Genomic DNA, 7705 nt, shown 5'->3' with positions numbered 1-7705 from the left:
TGCCAACATGGGATCTAGTTTCGAAGATCTCGTCGCGACGAATCTTTTATGTAGAAACGGTTTTTACATCGGACCAATGGTTTGAGCTACAAAACATTTTAAAATTTTGGAATAAAGAGAATCTAGAATGACATCAGTTTTTTTGTCCTCTAGTGTATGCATATAATTAGAAAAAGAAATGCACGTGAAAGAAGAAAGAATGCTAATGTATGCATGTATTTAAAGTGAATGAAGTAGAAGTGTGGCAGTTTTGCTTATATGGCACACATGTGCCAAATATCACAGTCCATAAGTAAAACATTCTAGACGCCCTCTTAGTTATGACCATGCGCAAGTATTTGGAAACTATTGGTGTTCTACTGTTATTGTGAGTGTTGGACCACTAAATTAATGATGTAGCTTGATTTCGAGTGTTTGCTGATTCAACTTGCAGTGAGAATTGAGAGCCTGATTGTAAGTGTATCCTTGCAGAGCATGGTGTGTGTTAAACGATAGGCTTATAGGTGTGTACATGTGTTTGTGTACGTGACAACTTGTACGTGGTGTGTGTGTGTGTGTTGTGCATCGCAGGTACTTAGAGATGATCCTTATCTTTGTATAGCTTCACCTAGGGGTCCAGTCTACTAACTACCTGCAGCCATATTGTAATTCTATTAACCTATATAACACACACACGTCCTTGCTGATTGGCATATGCTTCCATGCATAGAACTTTACATGGTAATCAGAGCTAGCCTTGCAATCATCCATGGCAAGCTCTTCAAGTTCCTTCCCCTCATCTCCATTTGCTCATGCCGCAACCGAGAAGCTCACCAAGGGGAACCAGGTGCTGTGGCAGGCGACCGTCCTCTCCGCCATCGGAGGAGCACAGATGGCGGACTACCTCGATACCACGAAGACGGTCCCTCCTATGACCATTGAGGTCGCTCCTCCGACGGGAAGATGACGACCAAGGCGCCAAATCCCAAGTTTCAGACGGGGTATGTGCAGGATCAGCAGATCTTCTCCTACCCACTAATCACACTTCCGCGAGAGATGGCGATCCAGGTGGCTTCCTGCCACGCGGCAGCAGAGCTGTGGAACACCATGGAAGATATGCTCACCTTCCACACTCGCGCCAGGACCGTCAATGTCCGAATGGCGCTTGCAAATCGGCAGAAGGGCAACGCCACCATCACCGAGTATGTGGGTAAGATCAAATCCCTTGGCCATATGAAAGAAAGTTAAAGAATAGGATATCGTCTCCCATATCCTTGCCGAGCTCGATGAAGAGTTTAACCCGGTCGTCTCCGCCATGTGCTTTCGGGTGGAGCCCGTCACTATCCCGGAGTTGTACTCTCAGCTCCTCAGCTTTGAGACCTGCATGAACCTCCGCAACGGGGCTCTCAATCGCCTGCCACAGCACCTGGTTCCCCTTGATGAGCTTCTCGGTTGCGGCATGAGCAAATGGAGATGAGGGGAAGGAACTTGAGGAGCTCGCCATGGATGATTGCGAGGCTAGCTCTGATTACCATGTAAAGTTCGCGCACGCACGCACGCACGCAGAGAGGAAATCTTCATCCATAGCTCTTCTCCAAGTTATTAAACAGGGCCATGTGTTTCCATTTGTGAGGCGCAGAGCAAATAAATCCTCAGTGAGTCAGTGGCGATGATGTTGAGCCGGCGAAGATCACCGGTAGTGGCTTCGCTACAGCTGCCGCTGGTGACAACTCTTCTGTTTCTATGGGTCCTAAGCTGTAAGTACTTGATACATGCTGCAGTTGGCTACTCTGTTTCTGAGACATAATCCTTTCAGCAAAACACTGTTACCACCAGACAATGATGAATATCATCGTTATTTTTGGAAGGGGGGCATGCAACAGCAGATGCTGATATAGCTAACATGACGGCACTCCAGAAACATGTCTCTTTTTTCGACCGTAACAAGGATGGCATCATTACTCCTACAGAAACATTTGAAGGTGATTTGTGCTTAACTGCTTATGCAAAACATTCTGTAAAAAAGTGTTATCGTTGAGAATTTAGACTCACATGTATCTGCATTTTCGTTTAATAGAAAGCAGGTTTACTGTTTGCGGAGCAGAATTTGAGTTCAGTTAGATTGCTTGTAAATATAGAAAGCAAATTCAGAAGCTCCACTTGTGCCGTATAACACACACAAAATTCCAAGGCATGTTAAGTTCATTTATTTGCCGTGTTTGTATCTTCTTGATTTTGACAAACTATATTTGGCACAAGGGCTAACATTATATTTTCCTTTTAGCATAAGTACGACATGTATATTAACTAATTATGATATGCTGATGTTAAAGAAACAATTTTCAATATGCTTAAATTACCAATGTATGGCCCATGTGTTAACTTGTTAGTTCAAGATTTCTCGGGTAGTAGCTGTGGTGCATTTTGGATTGAGGAATACAGGCTTACCTTTCAAGGTGCAGTAAGGGCGCAAACCACTGGTTAGGGCAGCGGCTTAGGGCTAGAGTCTAATCTCCTTTTATGTTTATTAGTAATTTGATGGAAAAAATATAAATAATCTTAGAGGGATTTTGATCCATCAAAAAAATCTAGGGATTTCAAAAAGAAATGCTTAAGCTGAATCTGAAGGATAAGGGAAGCACTAACAAACTTGAAAATAAGCTAAACAGACTGATACCTGATTTGAGCATTAAAGAGACTTGATGATGGTGGCCCATGCTCCTTAATCCTTATCCTTGCACCGAGGGATATATGCTGGGTCCCACGTGCCAGAACTATTATGTTCATGTATATTTATTATTATGGCAATATATTTTATCTTGTAGGATTTGTTGCAATTGGTTGTGATGTTGCGTATTCTAGAGACTCTGCCTCTTCCGTGCATGCTGCCCTTGGTCCTATAACAAGCCCGGTATGACTACCTCACAGACATCCATGTGCGCACACAGACAATGAACTTGATATCTAAAATTTGTTGTTCAATTCAGGTTGATGCACCATTGCCCCACATTAATATTCACATAGGCCTAATCCACAGAGCAATGCATGGAAGTGATTCAGGTGCATTAGATGCCAAAGGAGGGTAACTCAAATCACCTACTTATGTATGTGCAAATCTGGTAAATATCACCATGCATGCTGTAAAGTAAACAAAACATGGAAGTGATACAGCTAAATTTTTATTAATTTATTATACATATACTAAACATGTCAAGCTGTAAGTTTGTTCCCCAAAAATTCGAGGAAATATTCATAAAGCATGCAAAAGCCAGACCAGATGCGCTGACATCCTCAGAGGTGGAGGAGATGATACTAGCAAATCGAGATCCACTAGACCCTCGATCATGGTAATTTTCGTTGGAACTTTTGGTTATTTGTTAATTGCATTCTTGAGAACCAATGGAGGCGTGCAGCATGATTCCATCATGTAGGTATTCGTGCCAACTAAAGAAATGTTTCCTTTGGAACAACATGTAAGAAAGTCAATTGGGGGGGTTGGGGGGGGGGATCAAATTATAATTTATGGATCTTAAATTCAACTAAGTTTGCTGCATTTCTAATAAATATAGGTCGGCGCCTGTAAATGAGTGGGGCCTGACATACAAGCTCACAAGTGATAGAGATGGTTTTCTCAGAAGGATAGTGTAAGAGGTATATATGATGGAAGTGTGTTTGTCAAGTTGGAGGAAAAGAGGTCTCTTCGGAGTGAAATATGATGGGCTATACCATTGTGTGTTTGCACAACATTTGGGAAACCTATGTGTTCATATAGTTATCAAATATGATGTATATTGTTCAAGTGTATTTGACCGCACATCGTTATTGGATGTTTATAAGGAAACATTTTTTTTAAACGGTCCCCCCGAGGGGGGGGGGAGAGGATCCCCACCTGAATATATTGCTCAAAAAGCTGCCAAAGCCAAGAGTCACCCCTTAAGCTTTGGCTGATCCAGTTAATAAGGGAAACCAGATCAAAAACCTAAACAAATTGACCCCGTTTATGAGGGAAACTGGGCCGAAAATCATACAGGTAACAAGGTTACAGAAGATGAGAAAAAGTGCCACCCAGGAGAGGGCATGACCTAGCTAGCAGGCAGAAAGACCAACACCAGGAGAGACACAAGTAGATGTGGGGTTCTGTCGAGGGATCACAATACCAAGACTCTGCAAACAACCTAACGCACCGCACCGGCGTGCGTACCGAGCCCCACGGCACTACAGACGATCAACCATAATCAACGAGTGCCAAACCATAACACGAACCTTGACCGGAAGATCCGCCACGGACGGTCAGAACGATTAGCAGGTTGGGGAGGCATCATTGCGTCGTCATTGAGCAAAGGTGAACCAAGACAACACCAAGAGCCCAAGGCTCGCCGCAGCACAACGGCAACCATGGGAGGGTCTTGAGCATGCACAGCAACAGGACGGAGACCACGTGAAGGACAACCAAAGAGAAACACATGAAGAAGAAACACACCACCGTCGGCCCCAAGCTCGCCACACTACCACCACCAAAACGCACCACCCTCAACCACATGCCGCAACAGGAACCGTCGCTTTGGGCCCCCAAGATGACGCCTCCAAGGAGGAAGTGTTGTCGAAGACACAACACCATCATCCGATCCGGCGAGCCTGATATTAGGTTTTCACCCGGTGACCACAAAGCAGAGTACCGTAGGTGCTGGAGCTCCACAGCAGCACCTCCTGCGAGGAAGGCGACGTCCATAGACGTCGCTGCCGCCGGCATCGACAAAGTCGATGCAAGGTTCTCACCCTGAGTTTGAGCACATCCCTACAGCAAGACGGCCTGAACCACGCCGAAGCAGATCCACGCAACATAGCTCGGAGACCACGCCTCTAGGAAGGTATTCGACGCCGGTGTGGCGCCGTCATGGTCGGCTCACACAATGGGTGAGCAGGGATTTCTTCCAGAGCACAAGCGCACAGGACCCGAATCGGCCCAGTGAGGTCAAGATTGCCAGATCGGGGACGGGAACGTCGGCAAACTCCGACCACTGCCAAAACTGGAGCCGGCACGCCGGCCGCTCCAGTCCCACCTCGCCCCGCAGCTCCCCATGCTCGCGCCCACCCTGGTGCAGCACCGCAGCAGCCCCCAGGAGCCAGCAGGAAGCCGACCCGCGTGGAGACGAAGGACCGGAAGGTAGGAAGGGGGGCGCCACCCACCCCCACTCTCTGGGAAGGAGCCGCCGGGCCACAACCCCGGATCCAGCCAACGACGCCCCCGCGGCTGCCACCCGCCGGAGGCGCAGCCTTGAGGTCACCACCAGCCGGAGCCGCAACGCCAGATTTGCGCCGCTAGAGGCCAGCGCGCCCGAGCCGCGCCCCGCACGCCCACTCGGGCCACCCCGCGCGCCCTCCCGCGCCTTCCCGAACGCGAACGCCCATGCCAGCGCGCGCACCCGCGCGAGCGCCACGCCGAGCTCCCGCCGAAGCAGACGGCCCGCGCCGCCCCTCCCCGAGCTGGAGGGAAGGACCCCGCCACCGCCGAGCCGCACGGGGAGCTTGCTGGCAGCGCCTAGGGTTCGCTCCCGGGCCGCCCGCGGGAGCGACCAGGGGAGCGGTCTTCGTCCCTTTGCGTGGAATGTTGTCCTGATGTGTAGTGTGCCAACTAGTTGGTAGAATACATATTTACTGTTAAGCAACCTGTTTATGTTGTAAGTCACACGTCAATTTGTAAACTACAATTGTTTATTGTTTATTGCACTGGCATCATAGCTACAGTTAGCTTGATCAAGTACATTTTCAATCCATATCCTACCAAATTCACACCTGCTCTCATTTACAGATCCTTCATCCACTGATACTAGTGTTGATTTGATTTTGGAAAATCAGGAAAATCCGGATGTGGCCTACATAGTATGCTTCCTGAATGGAAAAGGTTTAGTTTTCAACTTACTTTCAACTAACAATCCCATGAGATGAATGCCAATCTCCACTCTTGATAAGTCATTAACAGCGACAGTAATAAAATATTTGTAGACTGTCCCCTTGGGCCTTGTCTAACTAATATAACCACACAGGTGCGCATTCTACATGGCAGACAACCATACCCATTCAAGAGATTATCTAGTTATATTGCACACAGATAGAACACGCAAACTTTAGGTTTAGCCTTCAGCTCCTCTGATCCACAGCTCAATATTAAATATTGCCACCTTGCACTTTGCCCGGAATTTTTTTACTTGAGACAGACTTCAGATAGCAAGACATGATAAGGAAGGATATGCGAAAATAGCATCACCATCTACTCTATCCATTCCCACGATTCGCATCTAACATGTCATTCACTCGGCCAGAATCAGGATTCAGGTTATATTTCTGTGACACGGATAGACAATGAGCAAAAACACAAGTGCCACCAAATGTTATTTGCTTAATTTGCACTGCTATCAAATATTCGAATGACATTTTTCATTGCTACTTTGTGGCTTGTGATGTTGCGGCCCTTCTGCTTGCAATATTGGACACTGCCTATGTCGAACAACCACATCTCGCCATTCGCTCCAGAGAAGAGCGACTCTACCTATCAACTCGGCTCAGAGCCAGGGGTATTTATTTAGGTAATCTCACGCGCCAACTTGTCTAAAAGATAATAAGCAGAATAAGACATCGTGATGGATGTGTATGAATGAGAATTGGGGGTTGGTCTGTGCTATACGTGGAGGCAAGAAAATTTTCTCCTTCCGTCCGAAAAAACTTGTCCCAAACTTGTCTCTCAAATGAATGTATCTAGCATTAACTTTGTGCTAGATACATCCATTTGAGGGACAAATTTTTTCGGATGGAGAAAGTACTAAACTAAGGGTTGTGCTAAAACCATCTCATTTGCACCCTCCACGGGTCCACCACTCCACCTCCATCCATACACAATTAAATTTACCGCCCAGACTATTTTGGGTTTGCTTTGACCCGGTTTATTCCTAATATTGTTTATGTCAACGCCTCCTGGTCAGCCATACCTCTGGTTGTCATGTCGCCATATGCAACATAAAAGAAATGACATGGAAAAAAATGGAGGGCAATGGGGGCACACCTGTCATTCTCTTCTTCTTCCTCTTACCCTTCCCATCTTCTGTTCTCGCCTTTCTTATCGGTTGCCACGGCGACCAATGGCTGTCCTTTCTTCTTCCCTGATTCTATACCCCCCATCAGCAAATGGCCACATGCCAATATGATTAAGCATGTCCTGAAATAATACACATCCCAGTCCCGCATTCCGTTGAACACCTCATGAGCGACCACCATCTGTCCATCTGGATCAAAGAATTCTGTTAGATGGCATTGGACCTGCACCCGGAAGTCGGCAGGCTAGCACGTACCTTCATGCATGGTTGGTGAACCGTCAGCCAGATCGGCACAACCAAACCACGAGCGGTGATCAGGGACGGCACGTACTCTGGTTCTGGTCACTACCGGAGAAAACCGTTAGGCAAATAGGCCATACCGGAGCAAGGGCAAGCGAATGTAGATGGTAAAAGCGTCGAGGTGCCGGGGATACCTGGACATGACTGTTCTTCGTGTAGTAGCTGATCATGGGACATGACGGTGCGGAGCTCGACCCGAGGATCTCAGATCGCACTCGAGGGAGAGAAGGGAAAGGGGATGAGGAATCAGCCAGAACAGAGGGAAGCTTTACTTGCAGAGGAGGAAAGTTCAGAGTACAAGGGAGAACGAAATCACACATCACATATCACACACTCTC

General features: G+C 47.2%; 2 pseudogenes across 1 annotated transcript; both read left to right on the top strand.

Moving 5' to 3' along the window:
• The first annotated feature begins 844 nt into the window (after positions 1 to 844).
• On the top strand, positions 845 to 5123 carry LOC125527545 (putative peroxygenase 4; annotated as a pseudogene). The gene is made up of 6 exons (XR_015611363.1): positions 845 to 1736; positions 1848 to 1961; positions 2805 to 2890; positions 2967 to 3061; positions 3195 to 3326; positions 3549 to 5123. The product of XR_015611363.1 is annotated as a putative peroxygenase 4 (transcript).
• Positions 1220 to 1358, top strand: LOC125527546 (small nucleolar RNA Z247; annotated as a pseudogene).
• Positions 5124 to 7705: the final 2582 nt, after the last annotated feature.

Source organism: Triticum urartu, chromosome 7A (genome assembly GCF_056163025.1).
Source record: "Triticum urartu cultivar PI428250 chromosome 7A, HENAU_Tu73, whole genome shotgun sequence".
NCBI lineage: Eukaryota > Viridiplantae > Streptophyta > Magnoliopsida > Poales > Poaceae > Triticum > Triticum urartu.
This window is presented reverse-complemented; position numbering and strand designations above follow the sequence as displayed.